Genomic DNA, 18,657 nt, shown 5'->3' with positions numbered 1-18,657 from the left:
TCTTGAATACCTGCTGTGGGTGTGGCGTGCTGTGCCAGGCTGAACTGTACAATGCCACACAAAATGCCATCAAATGAGTCACCAGTCTCCATTGGCAATCCCCTCTGTGATGCCCAGGAGTCCCGGGGCTAAAGCCATGGCAGCTTCCTGGCCAAGGCTGGTGCTGGCAACAAGCAACAACTCCGGAGGGCAGGGCTCCTTGCTGCAGGACCCATCAGGTGCCAGACACAGCCAGGTGCCTCACACATATGATTTGAAATCCTATCAACAACCCAGGATGACAACAGGACACCCATTCATTCACCAGCAGGGAAAGAAAGGGTCTGGGGAAAGAGGCCCCTTGCCAAGGGCCCAGAGTTAGAAAGTGCCCTGGAAACTGAAGCCCAGTGCCACTTCCACACTATCCTCTGCCTCTGTTTACAGGAAGGCATCCCAGTCACCAGGGCCAGGCCATTTTCACCAGCAGGTGGTCAGTCATGTGCTGGAGAACATGTAGAACCTCAGAGAATTTCCAGAAAGAACTTGGCTTTGGAGCCAGCAGGTTCTGTATCCAAAACCCAGTTCTGTCTCCTACCAGCTGTGTGGCCCTCAGCACATCACTGGACCATTCTGAGCCTTAGTTTCCTTAGATGTAAAACAGGGAAAATGCATCAAACTTGAACTTCACAGAGGAATGAACGTTTGAGAAGATTCAACAAGATTCAATGAGATGACATAGATAAAGTCACTCAAACTGTCTCGTCTCTCTACACAGCCCTGCATGTAACCAGCTGGGGCTAAGAGTACGTAAGAATCGGGCTTCACTTCAAATCCCATCTCCCATATTTGCCAGCTCGATGACCGTGGACATGGGGTATAACCTGGCTGGGCCTCCACTAGCTCCCCACCCCAGAGCCACCTTACAGGCAGTGCAAGGGTTAAGGAGACAGGTCTCACAGGGAGTGGGTGCTCAATAAAAGCTCATTCAATTCAATTTGACTTAATTAAAAAACCTTCCTCATAGCCTGGAGAATGGCAGGAGTACAGACTGCTAAAGCTACACACTCAAATCCACTGGAAGCCCATAAATTTTATATCCTGCCGATGAATGCATCTTCTGATTAAGCGACAGTATCATAAACCTCTTCTAAATTCCTGGCAATGTAAGAGTAATATCTTCATTGGGCTGAAAGCTGTTGTCAAATCACAAAGAACTTGAAGGGTTCTAAAAGAACTGATGAAAAGGAATAACTGAAACCAAGTTTACCGAACAAATCAAATTATTTCACTGCTGCGCCTGTCTCTGCAAAGCTTCTCCAAATTACACTTCATTATGAGACCAGGAAATTAGACACCAGTAACAAAATGAGAAAACCAGAACATATAAATATTTACATAATCGTCAGAATAATATTCTTCTGCGCAAATCCACCTACTACTTTGTTTGTTCTTATTAACTTAAGTTTAGAAATGGGACAATCGTGTGAAACGGGGCCCTGGGGATTTCTCTCCCTGACTCAAACCATTTCTTTTTCTTTTTTTCTCCTTATCTTCTTTTTCTTTCTTCTTTCTTTCTTTCTCTCTCTCTCTGTTTCTCTCTCTCTCTGTTTCTCTCTCTCTCTTTCTTCCTTTTTAAGCAGACAGTGGTGCTGTAGGGGAAAAGAGGGTGAGAAAGCAAGGAGGAAGGGAGGCTTCGATCCTCAGTTGTGAGCTCAGGACTATGAGCAGCGTGGCCAGCTCAAGCACTTGTGCCAGTTGCGCTCCTCTCTTCTCTCTCCGAAGGGCACACTAACACCCTAGAGCTGTAGGTGAATACAGGGATAACAAGTGCTAGCGAGGGACAGTGGGGGTGGAACAGTCATAGCAATGACAATCACTATAGCAACCAATGTCCCTGTGTCTGGGTGTTGGGCAGTACTCAAGTTATCCCAAATTCCCACAACCACCTTCTGCACACTGAGAGGTAGGATCACCATCGACAGATAAGGAAACCAAGGCTACTGGAAGTTGAGCAACCATCTTGTCCAAAGCCACACAGCTAGTGAGCACCAGAGCCAGAGTGAGAGCCCTGCTTTGGGTAGTTTTTTCCAGCACACCAGCACCATGTACTGGGTATTTACAGCCAGAACTGCAGTGAGGCTCGGCCCTGACAGCTAGCCGTGGGTGCCTCAATGTTGGTCTTGCTACAGCCAAGCTGTGGGGTCTCTAAAGGGGAAGGTGGGGCTGAGGCTGGATGGTGGCAGGGATGGTAGGTGCCAGCTCTCTGTAGCTAGATGCTCTTCTAGGGCCAAGGCCAGTAAGTGGGCTAGTCCTAATGGGAAGACCCTGGGATCAGCCTTCACCTCGCCCTTTCTCACCACCACCTCCCGCCCTTAGAACAATCAAGCATTCACTCATTTATTTAATAACCAAGCACTGAGTCCCTACTCCAGCTCCAACCCAGTGCCAGGCATGGGAGGGACCCAAATGGCTAAGGAGCAGCCCCAGCCCTAAAGGGCCTTCTGTGCTCCACCAGGCAAGACTCTAACTGTTGTGCCACGTTTTCCAAAACAAAAAGGCAGAACAGATGGTTCAGCATATGGCACGGCGCCGGGACAACAACTGAAAGCAGGGCGCCCCAGCAAACCGAGGCCCTCTGGAACAGCGCTCCAATTCCAGGGGGGTGTGCATGCCCGCTGCATCGCAGGGGCTTGAAGGCAGACACTCGGACCTTTGCTTCCACGGAGATGATGCCTGGCCAGATGCCACTAGGTAGGAAACCACCTCAGGGATAACCCAGTGACCCAGCAAAGTGAACCTGAGCTCCATACAGTCTTTTTCTTTTCCTCTCCCCAGCGCATGGAGTTCTCTTCACCCCAAGAGACACTGAACACCCGACTTGGAGGCTGCTCCACCCACAGTTCATGGCCCTGCTACCATGCGGAGCCATTACACAGGGAAGTTAGGATGACAAAAGTATCTGACTGCATATCCATGGAGACATCATTAAGATGCCATTAAAACACCATTAAAACATGTGAGCTCAATGTAAAACTATTTCATTGCAAATTATACTGCTGTAAAATAAACAAAGGAAATGGATTCCAAAAAGCATTAAAGTAACATAAAGCAAACTGAACCCCTTTTTCAAGTACAGGAGAATTCTAAGAAAAGCATGCAGTCCATGATGAAAAGCCAAGCCCAGACCTGGCAGTCAGCCCTGTGTTCCCACCTTGCCTCAGTCTCCAACCAGCTGTGTGACCTTCCACAAGCATTTAATCTCTCTGAGACTCAAGGTCCTATATGAGAAATACTGCACTGATTAATTGGTGGGAGGGTTAAACGAAATGAGATGAGACCGAGAAAGTCACACAGGGAGGCTCAGACCCAACACATCCCAAGGACACATGCCTGGTCAGTAGAAGAGCCAAGGAATGCAATCCCTGAATCTGGGCCCTGAGCCTCTCCACTAATCTGAAAAGACTCGACAGGCCCACACTAGGGGGCTGGTGGTGTTATAGTTCCCCACAAAGAATGAGATTAATGACTGTGCCCAGTCAGTAGTCATGGCTCTCACCCTCCTCCTCCAGGCCCCAGAGGAACTTTGGCCCATCTTCATCTGAAGACACTCATCTACACTTAGGGCAGTTATGTCACTTGGGTGGCTATCCCAGGAGATCCACACACAGCGTACTTCCCCAGGCAGCCCAACTGCCCTTCAGCCCTGGGAATCCCCATCTGGAATAGAATCTGCTTCCTGAGGTCTGGGCAACCCCTCCCACTAAGCACATTAACCTCACTGCCCAGGGCTGAACTCAGTGAATGAATCAAGGAATGTGTGCCTCCTGCCAACCCTGCCCCCCACCTCTGGATCTGAGGCCCAGACATGCTCTTTCCACTCCAAGAGAGCTAGGCAAGCAAATCATTCAGTGGCCTCCAAACTTTTCTTTTTAAAAGTTATTTTTTTAAATCTCCTTGTCACTCTTATTTTCAAAAAAAAAATTTTTTTTTGAACGTACCACTTGGAATACACAAATTCTATTCTACTGATATATTACACAGATTAGAAAACATGTATACACACAAACAGAAATTTTAGAAAAATGACATGAAAAACAGGTCTAAGCGAAATGTCCAGTGCTGTCTCCTGGATCTTTTTACACAGCAGGGATGTGAGCCCTGCTTTTAGGAGCATCCTCTGGATGATCCTTGTCTTCTGACCGAGGACAGGCATCTAGAGACATCCAAAAGCCTGAGCTCCAGCACCACACAAACTGACCTCAAACCCCAGGACCCAGCTCTCACGTGTGTAACATGTGGTCACGCCTCAGTTTCCTCCTCCAAGTACACTGCCACTATTCTAACGTCAGGTAGAAATGAGATGATGTCCAGGAAGGTTGATACTATCACCAGCACCTAGACACAGAGTACAGTTTGTTTTCATGCACCCAAATACCAGCCACAAAGAAGGAAATAAAACAGAGTACTCTGCAACTATGATGAAGCACCAGAAGAGCTCTAGGGACTGGTGTGGCCTGGTGGAACATGTTGGTAAGTAAGGGGGAGAAAACAAAATGCAAAAGAGGATCTATAATATGCTACTTCTTATGAAGGAAGAAGAGCAAATAAATAACTCATTTGAGCAAAAAAGAAACAAGGGAGGAAAACCTAAAGACTAACAAGACTGGCTACCTACAGGGGAGAGCTGCAAACTGGGCAGATGGGATCAAGGGATAGGGTGGGGACAGAGGGGATACCTCTCTAAATAAAACTTTTTGTATAGACTTAACTTGAAAATATGTTAGTGGTTCACATGGATGGAAGGAAGGAGGGAAGAAGGTGGGGAGCGGGGAAGGGGTAAAAGGGAAAAGTCTACAAGATTGGGGGAACCCTAAAATAGAATTCAAAGAAAAACAAATGAACCAAACTGTATTTCAAACAAATAATGAAACCATGCTGAAAGAGGAACGAGAGAAAAAACCAGGCCAAGGAACATCTGAACACATTTGGACTATATACACTTTCAAGCTAAAGGCAAAAGAACTCCAAGAATCAATTCAAATTAGTAAGCTGTTTTGCAGAGGTTAGCAATCCTGAAACAACTTTTTGACATCCCAGGATTGAGCAAGTATGTAAATACATTGTAAAAATGGGAGCCAAGTTTCAGACTGCTGGAGAAGGGAGTTACAAATATGGAAATGAAAAAAGGCAGAATGAATCCCACAGTACTGGATGGAAATATGAAAAATCCATATGAACTCACAGGTTTAATAGAAAGAACCCTATAGAGGGTGTATGTGGGTATGTATATACACGTCTCCTGCCCAGATCTGTCTTCTGAGAAAGACTGACATCCCAGTAGCAATAAGCACACATAATACCCAAATCTTGGTTTCTAAATGCCTCTCTCCACTAAAAGGAATCAGAGCTCCACTAAAAGGAATCTAAGCTGCAGATGAAAACTGGAACATCTTGCTGTGTAAAAAGTAAGAATGTGTTCAAAGAATGATGGAGATATCTCAAGTGGACTCAGGAGCCAGCTTGAAGGAGCTTCTATTGGTCAAATTATAACATCAAATTAGAATTTATTAAAGTAAGAGTTCATGAATCCACAGTGATACATAATTAGTAAACAGACTGATAAGGAGGACTCCTCTTTATAATACGAAGAAATTATAGAATTAAAAACCACCATTTGTCCACTATCATCATAAGAACTGATACAAGTAGGACTCATAAATGAAAGCTACAATTACCGGATAAAAGTTTGAGGAAAGGCAGGTTATTTAGGTAGACGTCAAAGCATCTCCCCACGTGATACTTCTTAATTACAAAAGCTAAAACAGAAACTACGCTGGAGAAACCTGGCAGATGTCATCCTAACCAAATAATCAAAATTAACATCTCCAACAACAGTACCAATTGACAGCATGTGCCTCCTGATATGATGCCCCAAGAAGACACAACATCACCCCCGGGACATTCCTGCCAGGAAGTCTATAATCTGAATTTAATCACGAGGAAGCGCCAGACAAACTCAAAACGAAAGACGTTTACAAAATAACTGGCCTGTACTCTTCAAATATGTGGATGTCATACTTAAGTGTTCTAAACTAAAGAAGACAGGACAATGATGGTAATGCATGATCTTGTATTTTCTTTTGCTATAAAGGCCATAATTATGACACTGTTGAAAAAAATCTCCATACGGTGCATATAGTAGATTAGACAATAATGTTGTTTCAGTGTTATTTTCCTGGTTTTGATCATTCCTCTGGGTTACGTCAAACAATTCCTTGTTTTTAGAAAATACAACTGAAGTATTAAGGTAAAGGGCCATCAGTCTGCAACCTACTCTTAAATGGTTCGGGAAAAACATTGTATGTGTGTATATGAATATGCATTTACCTATATACCTACATATCTGTACCTCTACACCTCTTTATATATGGAGAGATGAGACAAGATAATATTAACTTTTGGGGAATCTGGGTAAAGGTTTTCTGGAAATTCTTTCTACTATTCTCACAACTTTTCTGTAAATCCGAAATTATGTCAAAAATTTTTTAAAAAAGAAGAAAAGAAAAGAAAGTAGTTTTCTTTTTTGGGTAAGTTTTTTGTGAAGTTTCTGTTTTTGCTTTTGTTTTTTGTTTGTTTGTTTGTTTGTTTTTTGTAGGCTGGTAAATTTGATGGAATTATTTGCAAGGTCCATTATGGCAGGCTACAATTTTCAGAGAGTTTTGGCATTGTGACAGTAAGCTTTCTCTAAAACTAACAACGGAGAGGAACTGAGTCTTATAAGTGGGGCAACAACCACTGACTTATTACAGCCTCTTTTTTTTTTTAAGATTTTATTTATTTATTCATGAGAGACACACAGAGAGAGAGAGGCAGAGACACAGGCAGAGGGAGAAGCAGGCTCCATGCAAGGAGCCCGATGTGGGACTCGATCCTGGGTCTCCAGGATCACACCCTGGGCTGCAGGCGGCACTAAACCGCTGCGCCACCAGGGGCTGCCCTTATTACAGCTTCTTTAAAGTTAGTATTTCTACAAAATAGTTTCCTTTTCTTTTCACTTCTTTATTTTCTAACTGCTATCTTTGGCAGACTTCTTAGGCTTCTAACCTAAGCAAGATGAGAATAAACCCCTGAATTCTCCTCGGCTCTCTGCTTTCAACCACTGTCCTAATTCACCACCAGCTGCTGCTGAATTGAGATGCGCAAGAGTAACATATCTACTGCACAGAAGTCACAGGTACGAGAATAGCACTCATCCTTGAGGGAGGGTCACAGCAGAAGTTATGAACAGAAATGCACGCCTATTTCTCCAGGTCAAATAGCTCTCTGACTGTTAGATTCTCTGCACACCGCCCTCAGAATCAATTCAGCACTTAGGGATTTTTTTCCTAATATATAAAGAGGGAGACTTTAATAAATAATCCTTTAACTCCTTTTATCAAATGTATATTACTTTTAATTTGTATTAAGCAAAACCAAATGAAAAACCAATTTCTTTCAGTTAACTAGGGAATTGAAGTAGCTTGCCAGGCAGTTACATGATTCTAGAAAAATCCTTTAGAAAATATAATTAAGTCTAAATGTTCTAAAACCACTAGTCTTATCAAAAGTTGTTTTATTAACTGAAGCTCCAAGGATACAGATAACCAAATCAATTCATGTCAATATTTTAATGTCATGCATGAATTAGCCACACTAATAAAATAAGAATGCACCTGAGAATGAATGTCAGGGGCCAGAGAGAGTGACAGGTTAACTAGCTGAGCTGAAATAGCATTGATTTAAACCTATAAGTGTAGTTAATGTCTCCTTCCATTGACTCACTCACTTAGGAAATCCTTACTACCTGGAGACCCTAGACAGGCCAGAAAGGTGGCCCTCCTGAGCAGTTTGTCCAAACAGGCTGAAGCTGGGGAGCCTCTCCAGAGCGGGCACCTCCTGGGCCCCTCCCCACTAACCAGAAAGACACAGGCACCAGGTGTGGGGAACAAGGAGTAAGCCCCATCCAGAAGGTCCATCCAGCCTTGGTCCTCCTGAGGCTCACCCTACATCCCTCTCCAAGCCCACAGGGCACAAGCTCCTCACTGGGTCACCAGGAACAAGCCACAAATCCCTTCCGTGTGCCAGTGTCCTCATCTGCCAATGGGAAGAGCAAATCTGCCTGTCCCAAGCTGCAAGGCTGCCAATGCAGGAAGTCATTTTGCCCACCACCAGGATCCTCCATTCTTTTAATTAAGCCAACATGTATGTAGAGAACACTTACTTAGTGCCAGCCGGTTCCCTGATTTCTTGGAACTAATTACTCAAAAATCAAGTATTATTATTATGAATAGATTAAGAACCCGGGCTACACACTATATGGCTCCATTTGTACCTTCACCTCACCTTAGCCAAATGTCACAGTTCTTCTGTTTCCCCGAAGAGGGTCAGAGACTCAGAGACCAGGGGTTCTGGCGATGGAGAGGCAAAGGTGGATTTCATTTCCAGCCTGCCACCCACTGCTGGCCAGAGCCTTCCTGAGAATACACACTGCTCCCTGAGGACTCCTTGTCTTTAGGATTTGGCTAGAACGTCTGGGGCCAATTCCATTTTCTTTTCCTGGACCCTAAAATCTTTCAGATTCAAATGTCAGGTGATGTACTACATGTGTTATGGACTAAATTGTAACTCCCCACCTCTGCCCCGCAAGTTTAAATACTGAAAGCTTAACCCATAGTGTGGCTGTATTCAGATGGGACCTCTAAGAAAGTAATTAAAGTTACATGACGTCATAAGGGTGGGACCTTGATCTACTAACATTAATGTCCTCGGTAAGAGATACCAGAGCACTTGCTCACTCCCTCTCTCCATGCAGAAGAAAAGCCCATGTGAAGATACAGTGGGAAGGGAGCCATCTGTTCCCTAAGGGGAAAGACTTCACCAGGCTCCTGCCACCTGCCGGGACCTTGATCTTGGACTTCCAATCCACAGAACCACAAGAAAATAAACTTCTGTTATGTAAGCCACCTAGTCTGTGTTTTGTTACAGCAGCCCAGGCAGACTGGGACATGGCATTTCATACACATTACTGGATTGAACCCTTGATTTTCTGAGGCTCTCAAAGGCTGTATGTGCAGGACTGCCTAGGCCTCCTCAAGCCACTAGGATCTTGTTTATAAAAGGCATCTTGACAGATCAACAGTGAATTCTCCTGTAAGAAGGAGAGACATACATCCTGAACCATTTGAGCCCCTGAGACCAAAAGGGATGGTTCCTTCTCTCTCCCTCCACTCCAGGTCTGACTCATCTGCTGAAAGGCAGGTCTCCCATCAATCCCAAGTGGAAAGCACATAAAGTGTCCCCTCCCCTCATGGCAAACTGGTGCCTGGGCGCTGTCCTGCCAACTAAAGCTCCCCCTGACCCCATGGAGAAAAGCTGCTGGGAACAAGATAAAGATCAGAGTTCTAGAAGGGGGGTGGACCTCCTTTGACGAAGCAGACAGCTGGGGGCAGAGGGTCAGGATGGGTCCTGTTCTGTAGCCCCAGATCAAAGCCGGGGGGAAGAAAACAAAAATAGAAAACAAAATGTTCCAAAATTTTACAAATGAGCACCCGCACTAGGTACAAAGTCTCCAGTGGCCACACCACACACTGACTCAGGAAGCGCGGGTCTGAAATGACTGAGACGGAAGTGAAGCTGACACGCTCTGGAAAACTACATTAGATGACTCACAGTGCCCGGGGGACCACGATGACTCCAGTGCCAGAGACGCCAGAGAAAGCTCAGAATATTGCTTCGTGAAAGGTAAGAAGAAAAACAAACCAATATCATGAAATTAATACATATGAGATTTTAAAAATGAATGTGCAGCTAAATTAAAATTACATTTAAAGTAGAATAAAAACCAAGGTTCTGTACTTTTGAAAGAGGTATCAGATAAAAAAAGATGTACACATATCCATTTGACTAAAGAAGTGAGATGGCTCCTCACAGGGGCAGCTCCAGGTAGGGCATCTCAGAAGGAAAAGCAACAAGGCCAGACCGGCAGTCAGCACCCTCAAGTGACCAGCTCAGGGCTAAGCACTCAAGGCTCAGGCAACACCCCATCTACAGACAGGGGAACTGAGACCTAAAGGGGCTGAGATGATGACCCAGACACAAGGCCAGCGAGTGGCAGAGCCAGGCCCAGCACCCAGGCCACCTGATCCTGGATGTTAAACTGATCCACCTTGACATACAAGAAGCGGTGGGGAAGGTACCTGAGCTCAGGTCTTCCTGCCCCGTGGGGCCGCCCGCCCCCCAGGCCACCCTTGCTGTCTGGAGGCAGAGGGCACCTGCACCCATCCCATGTCTGGGGATCCAAGATGGCCACAGCACAGCTGCAAGTCTCATCAAAGGCAATGCACTCACTCTGGGTTTTGGACGCCAAGCTCTCACACACCAGCGGCTATGCTTTGGTCAGAGCACACAACAGATGTTCTCTTGGAAGGGAAAAGTGGCCTCAGTAAGCATTCCCCAGGGGACCAGGCCTCCCTGAGAAAAGAGAGGGAGCAGTCTCCAGCTCCAGGTAAAGGACCACCAGAGTGAGGGAACAGCAAAGTCACCACAAGCACCAACTGGCCATCCTACAAGGTAACTCATGCCAGCCCCCAGGCCTCTCCCTACCCAGAGCAACAGCAGTGATGAGGAAGGAGCTGGGAATCAGGAGGCCAGCGCTGCAGCCTCTTGCCTCCTCCCCAACATCAGGGTCCCTGTCCCTCCAAAGGGATGTGGGCAGCGAAGAAGCTCTTTAGTGTGGACCCTGGCCAGCCCCACCCGGCCCAGTGCTCTGGCCAGAAGTCATTTTTCTCACAGGCGGCAGCAGCCCAGACACCCCTGAACTTATATATTGAAACCGGCTATTTTTCCCTCAGTGGTGAAGGATGTCAAGTGATAGGACCAGTTTAATAAAGAAAGTGATGACTGGGACCCCAACGCACATCCTTCACCACATGCCACTTCCAGCTTGTGCCTCAGCAACCTCCGTTAACACGCTGTCAGCTGCCAAGGCCGTCACCTGCTCCACAGTGGGAGGCCGGCCCCACAGAGACAGCTCCTTCCTCCAGGGCACTGTGTGTCACTCCACAAATGTTTACAAAGTACCTACTGCGTGTTGCTCACTATGATCACGCTGGGGATACAGCAGTAAGCAAAGCCATGCATCCCTACGCCATGGTTTACAAATGGGATGCGGTCTGCGAGGTGACAGTAAGTGCTGTGAAAGGGGAAGATTACGGGGCCAGTGGGAGGGGGCACTTGACCCAGCCTGGGAGGTTGGAGCGGGAGCTTCCTGGGAAAAGGACTATGAGGAATTACTCAGGCGAAGCACGAGAGGTGAAGAAGAGGGCCCCAGAAGGCTTCAGAGGCACACTGAGGGATCTGGGCTCCATTCTGGAAATAGAGTGGAGCCTTTGGAGGGTTTTAGGCAAGACACTGGATGCTCAACTGGTGTTTAAGACCCTCTGCCTACCACTGCAGTAGCTGCTGCTAGACAAACAAGCACAGCAGGCAATGGGCACAGCTGGCAGGCTCTCCTAGGGTCTGGGAAGCAGAGAGCAGGGAAGACAGGGCAACAGCCACACCAGGCAGCATCTCTGGGGCAGGGGCCCATCTTTGTTCTGTGTGCTCTTCCGCCTGGCACCACACCTGACACCTGGTAGGCCCTGGTAAATGGGGCGTAGAGGGCTCTTCCCCTTTAATGGGAAAGATGCTATGAGGCGGCATGGGGCAGGCACTCATTCCAGGGGCCTGGGGCCTGACAGACCATGCACTATGACAGGCTCTAGACACTAGGAAGTTGCAGAGTAAAAAGCAACAGAAAGTTTGCTGTAATCTACCTTCTAATCCTGCACAAAGTACATGCAGAACACTTGACAAATGCTGGCTGGGTACAAGCTGGCGCCTGAGGACTGTATGGACTTCTGACAGCTCTACACGCCCGCCTGAAATATAGTGCCACAGCGCCATTGTCTGAGATTCATGCTTTCTTCAGAGAACTTGGAGCACAAATTTATAACTTGTTGTCAAATAGATGCCCACTGTTCTCTAGAAGGGCAATCCCATTTGGGAAAAATAGCCAATAACTCTTCCGAGTTGGAAGCCCATTCTCGGGTTGATTTCCCAAAGCACGAAAAAAGAAAAACAAAGAAAAGTGTAATTGCAGAAAACAATAACCCTATAGACATAACCCAATATAGAGCCCATTATCTTCTCCACACTGACTTTTCAATAATTTTGTGATGGATTCTCCCAGAAAGCTTAATTTGTACTTTTAACCACAAGAGTTAGTGGGCCAGAAAAAATTAATTCCAAGCATTGGCTCACAGAGAGAGAAATAAAGGACATATCTATTAATTCTTTAAACTGCCCCATGTGAAGCTGCAGAATGCACAGACACGATAACGCTGTGCCAAGAATAAACGTATGCTCGTATGCTCGTTTCAAACTTATGCAAATCCAGCTCAGGGCATAAATGTCAGACACAGAGCCCTGGGAAGTCTCAGGGTCTAACTGTGACCCTGCCTGGATATCCACTGGTTCGTGTTAGGGGCTCCTCCCCTCAGATGACTTTTCAGGCTACATACTCTTGTCTGAAACAAAGCTGAAATAATTTTAATTCTGCCCCCAGCTCATTACATGCACGAGCTTTGGTAAACAGTCCACACATTTCAGCCAGGAAACACTGTTAGATTAACAAAGACCCCTGAAATGAAGCCTGTCATTTCTGAGAAGTCCTTCAAAACAAAAACTTGACAAGGCCTTCATAACAGCCTGCCGAGCGCGTGCTGACATGGGCCCTTCCCCACCGTCATCAACATGCGATAGCACCGTCTAATGGGTTTCATGCACGGGCCAGCCAGGCTGCCAGGGACGCTTACTGTGAAATACACAGATCAGGCTTTGGTCTGGGGGGTCTCTTCCTGTCAAGAATTCAGTAATCAGTGGGATGGGGCAGAAAGAGCAAGGTTTTAGAATCTAACAGATGTGAGTCCAAATCACCATTTCCCTCATTTTCAGCTGTGCACCCTATGGGACATTTGTATATTCACCCAACAGCTATTCCCTAGTATCTACAACATGCCTCCCCCATGCTGGGCACTGATTAGCACAAGTGACAGCCCTGCCCAGTCACAGCTCAGGCCCATAGGGGCCCCTGGATGTGCACACTGAGGGCAGCAGGCTGGAGAACAGGCAAGCATCCCATCAAGGAGGGCAGGCTTGATCCTGAGCTCTGTGGGCTGTGAGGTTAGTAAGGGACACGCAGATTCGGGCTGCCTAGAGGAAAAGTGCAAGGCAAGGAAGAACATTTTTCAGACTGCTGTACAAAAGGGTGGTAGCATGGACCAGGGAGGTAGCAGTGAAGGCCAAAGGAGACAGACCCAAGGGGCACTTTAGAGGGAGGCCAGAGGCTATACAACCGACAGGATGACGGCAGATGGGTGGTAGCGGAGGAGTCACCAAGTAGGCAACAGGATCATTCACCATGAGGGGCCTACAGAAGGAGCGTATGCGCAGGGGAAAGTATCAACTTGTCAGGCCTCAGTTTCCCTACCAGTGCAATGGAATGATTATAAACTCTTACTACGTATGACTGTGAGATGCCCAGCAAAGTCTGGTCCCTAGCAAGTGCTCCCTACCCGGTGACAGTGGCAGCTGCTGCCAGAAGGAGTCCTAAGGTCAGCCCAACCCCTGAATCTCACTGACTAGGAAACCAAGACCCTGACCAGGAAATGTTGGTCCCAGAAGTCAAGCTCTGGCCCCCAAGGCCCAGGATCCTCCAGCCCAGACACCAAGCAGCTAGAAGGGTCCTTGCCTTCAGGACCCCAGAGAAGTTTGAGGCCCCTTGGCTAAGCATAGGCAGGTCACACCTGGGTCATCAGACAAAAAAGCCCTGGAGTCAGTGGGTAGGTCCCCAACAGCAAAGAGTATGTCCTACAGACTAACAATATGCAAATGAGGTCTGAGGTTTAATTAGAGAGCAGGCACTAGTGTTTGTTTACACAGTATACAAACTGTTAGGCCGTGAACAAACTTGTCACAGAAATGGAGCTAATGCCCTGCCCCTGTTAAGACTTTTGCTGGCACCTAGAATGTGGTGTGAAAACTCTATAGGCTCTGAAATTTGGCTCCCTGTAAGTGATACGGCCTTCACAGTGCCTGGACACAGGGGCACCCACTCTGCCAGCCTAGGAGGCCTCACCCAACCTGCCCAGGCCGACCTAGCAGCTTTGCACGAGAGGAAATGAACACATCCTAAAGCTTTCCTCCCCTGAGAATAAGAGATAACAAATTCCTCACTTATACCCACTTTGGTTGGTACAAGGGAGAGCCCAGTGAGATGAGCAGTGGCGACAGTGGTTGTCCCCCTGTTCTGTGATGCAACATTGGTCATCAGCCTCCCCAGAATCAGCCATCAGCCTGGATGGATGCTCCCCCTGCACTTCCTGGAGTGACCTATGCCCCCACTGCAAGGTACCAGCAACACCGTGGGGACAGACTGCACCCACCCAACCTAGTAGATTTGGCTAGCAGCATACATGGTTCACCAGGGCCCTGGTTAGGATGCAGAGGCTGCTTCCAGAATGTCTGGAGAGGGTCTGAGCTGACTCTCGGCACGGAGACGAGGCCTCATTTCCGCAGCAGAAGCTCTGGTTCCAAACACAGATAAGAAGCCGAACACCCCTTCACAGAGAGGCAGAGAAGATAATGTTCTCTAGCAAGCCACGCACAGAGTGTTCAGACAGAACCTGATTAAATTTAAAAGTAGCCAGAAAGTTCACTTTTCAAGGAAAGCTTAGGAATTCATTTTAAAACTCTTGATCAGACACGGCCTTTCTCCAGATGTTTTTAAGAGGCAGCAGGTCAGACTAATCATTATATCCAAACATTCTGAATTATTTGGTTCAGTATATATTTCCTGAATTCTCCCAGGTATGAGGCTTTGTTGCCAGGTCAGAAGGTGATGGACTGCCCTCTGTGACCTCTTGGTGTCGCTTAAACAAGGTGTGACTAAACAATGGGGTGCCATGTGGCCCAGAGAGGACCCCAGTTCAGCCCTTGGGTCCAGGTAAGCCTCCTAACCCAGGGCCTGCCGATCCCCCACAGCAAGTCAGTTCAGGGTGGCATTCTTCCTGGAAGCTTCCCACAAAGACTGTTCTAGCAGGAGACCACAGTGGGGGAAATCAGGACCAGAAGTAATTAAATGACCAAGGAGACAACAAGAACTCGAAGTGAGACACATATTGGCACCATCTCTTATTACTATTATTGTGATAACACATAGCAAGAACAGGACTCCCAGACAAGGAGAAAGCAAGCTTCGGGGCATTTTTAAATTGGGCAAATTACAGAGAGGTGAGAGATTAAATGAAAATCCATCACATTACAGATACAGCCTGCAGTTACTGAAATCATATTTTTTTCATAAGTGAGTCATACCAATAGTAACTCCAAGGTCTTCATAATAGTTTGCAATAAACTCTGTGGGATACTCACCACTTCTCTCTTGAAAAATTGACATCATAAGCCAAAAAACAGCACTTTGACGTTTCTGTCTTCTTAAGGGCAACCAGCTGGGAAAGGGAATCCAACACCATCCCAGGAGGCGGTGTGGGGCTTGGCCTCACCGGTGGGCAGGCAAATTAAAACAACAAGATCCTATTTCACACCCACCAGAGGGGCAAAAATCAAAATCCATAACAGCAAGTGTAGGAGAAGGTGTGAAGAAATGGAATTCTCAAGTACTGTGCTGGCGTCAGCGGAACAAACGTCCAGGATAGCAACCTGGCCACATCATGTCCAGTGAAAAGGGGCACATGCCACCTAGACACCAGGGTGTCAACCTGGAGGGGTCTGAGAACCTCCCACAGGTGCATACAAGGAGGCACACCTAAAGGTGTTGGTTTTAAAACAGCTTGTGCACCCTCTGTGACACCTATCTGTTACAAGTGGGTCCCAATTCCCCTCACCTTAAATGGGAACCAGCCTTAGACACTTGCTTCTAGTGACAGAATACAGCAAACAGGACGCTGCCTGCCTTCTGAGGCTAGCTCACAAAGACAATCCAATACTGGCCTGACTCTCTTGCTGCCCTGCTGTGAGGAAGCCCAGAAGACATGCAGAGACCACATGCAGTGCTGCCGCCAACAGCACAGGGACACAGCTAGGGACACTGTGTGTGTTAGCTAGGGACACAGCTAACATGCAGAAGCACCCTCAGCTATGGGAGTGAACAGCTCCAGCCTTCAAGCCACCCCACATGACACCAAGTAGAGTGCAGATGAGCTCTTCTTACCAAACTGCAGGTTCATAAACAAAATAAACATTACTATTTGAAGTTACTAAGTTCAGAGGGCCTTTATTATATGGCAGTAGGTAACAGAACACACGTGGCCATATTGTTTCCAAGAGACAGAGTAAGAACAATTTAACCTTCGACCAGTGGGAGAATGAATAAACTCTAGTTTATCTGCACAGTGGAACACCACACAGCCTGCCACTACGAGTGCGCCTGTTTATGTGTATGCGTGTAAAATCTGCAAAAGCATGTTTCATGTCTTACAAATTACAAATGGATATCGAGTGTGGTAACATTTCTATAAATCTTTAAAATACAAAGCTAGTGTTACATACTGTTTATGGATAAACACAGTAGTCAGCATACCCCCCAACCTCAGTAGAGTGGCCACCCCTGGGGAAAGAGGGAGGCAGGGTATTAGCTATATCTGCAACATTTTAGTCTTTACAAAACAGAGAGACCTAACACGAATATGGCAGCATATTAGTGACTGTTAAATCTGGTGGTGGGTCCACAGGAGTCTTTTATTACCTTTCATTTTCTGTAGCAATAGAGTAAGTCACAAATCACTCGTTTCTATGCCCGCTTGGTTTGGTTTATGTGACTAACAGTAATGGTGTTTCTGCCTGTCTCCTCTACTCTTCTGGGAGCTCCCTGAAGGCAATGCCTGTACTCACAATCCCCCTACACCCGGCGGGCACTTGATAGACTTCCCCTTGCAAGACTAATCAAAGGAACTGACAGGCTCCAGGGAGACTCTGTTCGCTCCCCCGATGTAAGAGAACCAAGCAGAGAGCAAAGGAAATTTTCTAACCCAAGGGACTTGGCAGGACTAGAAACACAGGATGAAAGACGACAATCCCATTAGAAAGAAAGATGAGCTCCTTCCTAGTCCTGGGGTGCACTCTTCTCTTCTCTGCCTTAGCGCTGTTAAAATTTCAGCCTTGGTCGAATGGTTTGTCACAAATAGGCAGTTGGAAATCAGGACAGGCAGAAAAAAAAGAAGTAAATATCTCACTATAATGGCCCAAATGCATGAGACACTGTCTGAGGCCAAAAGCAAGCAGAAATAAAAAGCCTCATCCAATGGGAAGAGGTGGCAGAGGCCATGGAGAGGCAGAGTGAAGCAGCCCAGGGACAAGACTAAGTGGGGGGCAGGGGCACATGCCCAGGGATGGGAGGGCAGAGGGAAGAAAACAGCGAGGGTGTCTCCCAGCGTGACTTCACCCAGGCCCAGCCCTGGAGACCATCAGCCTCCACCTTGTTAAGCTGTGCTCAGTGGGTCTCCTGTTATTTGCAGCATAGCACATTCCTGGCTGACACATTGGTAAACATGGCACGAAGGGAAACTGACCATCTTGATTTTCCATTTCCTACCTTTTTCTATTTTCTAAATACTATTACCATAGTAAGAAAATTTTTATTAAAAAAAAAAAAGTTGCTCTTAGTCTTGGCCCTAGGAATGAATCCTAAGAAAATAACTACACAGAAGCTAAATATTATGTACATAAAGATGATCACTAAAGTCTTGCCCATAAAACAACAATAAAAAACCTGCTGGAACAAACCTCGATGTTCAGCAATAGGGATGCAATTTAGTAAATTGTGGTACAACCACATGAAAGAAGATGACTATTTTGAAGGCTGTAAAAATAGGGATAGAGATTAAGTTTCAAAAACAAGATCCAAAATGATACACGAATAATTCTTACAGAACTGTAAAAAATATGTTCACGAGGGAAGGGTAAAACACCAAACCCAACTTTCTGCTGCGGGCTGGGATGTCTGAGCCAGCAAACAGAGGTGGGGGAGGAAGGGGCCACCAAGGCCTGACACCACATGCAGGAAGGGCGCACTTGCCCAGGAGGCGGCAGCTTCCGGGCTTCCAGGTGCCCTCAGACGTCAGGCCAACACAGCTGGGCCAGGGAGGCACTCCTTTGGGTGCCAGGGGTGCTGTCCACTCTCAGCTGCCTTCTCACACAGCCCCAGGGCATGGGGCCCCTAACATAAGGAACCAGGAGAAATCTCAGAGCACAGGCTCGTATGTGCACAACTCTTCAGAGAAGAAAATTCACCATTAACTTCAAATATGCCTGTTCTCAGAGGATTTAACACAGAAAGAGTTTCTGTGCATTTACATGCCTGGCCCAAAATACAAAGCTTACCCCGGGGACGTGAACTGCCTGTGTTTGCAATGTCACGCCATTCGTGGGAGATTAGATGCGAGGTTCCACCTCCTTACCCGAGATCTTCCTCCAGCTATAAAAACAACTCTTGATGTCAGTGTCTGAAATTACTTGCTCAAAATTGTAATTATTATATTAATGTGGATGACTGTAAAACTATACCTCGGCTTTCTAAATGAA

At 46.7% G+C, this 18,657-nt stretch overlaps 1 protein-coding gene and 1 long non-coding RNA gene across 8 annotated transcripts in view; one reads left to right on the top strand and one right to left on the bottom strand.

Moving 5' to 3' along the window:
* The window catches only part of WDR25 (WD repeat domain 25), a 142,980-nt gene that overhangs the window by 85,139 nt on the left and 39,184 nt on the right, over nucleotides 1–18,657 (bottom strand). The window lies entirely within an intron of this gene.
* On the top strand, nucleotides 7,028–8,977 carry LOC119872927. The gene is made up of 2 exons (XR_005363786.1): nucleotides 7,028–7,213; nucleotides 8,831–8,977. It is a non-coding gene; the product is annotated as an uncharacterized LOC119872927 (long non-coding RNA).

Source organism: Canis lupus, chromosome 8 (genome assembly GCF_011100685.1).
Source record: "Canis lupus familiaris isolate Mischka breed German Shepherd chromosome 8, alternate assembly UU_Cfam_GSD_1.0, whole genome shotgun sequence".
NCBI lineage: Eukaryota > Metazoa > Chordata > Mammalia > Carnivora > Canidae > Canis > Canis lupus.
The sequence above is the reverse complement of the archived record's forward strand: the minus strand, read 5'-3'. Positions and strand labels throughout refer to the sequence as shown.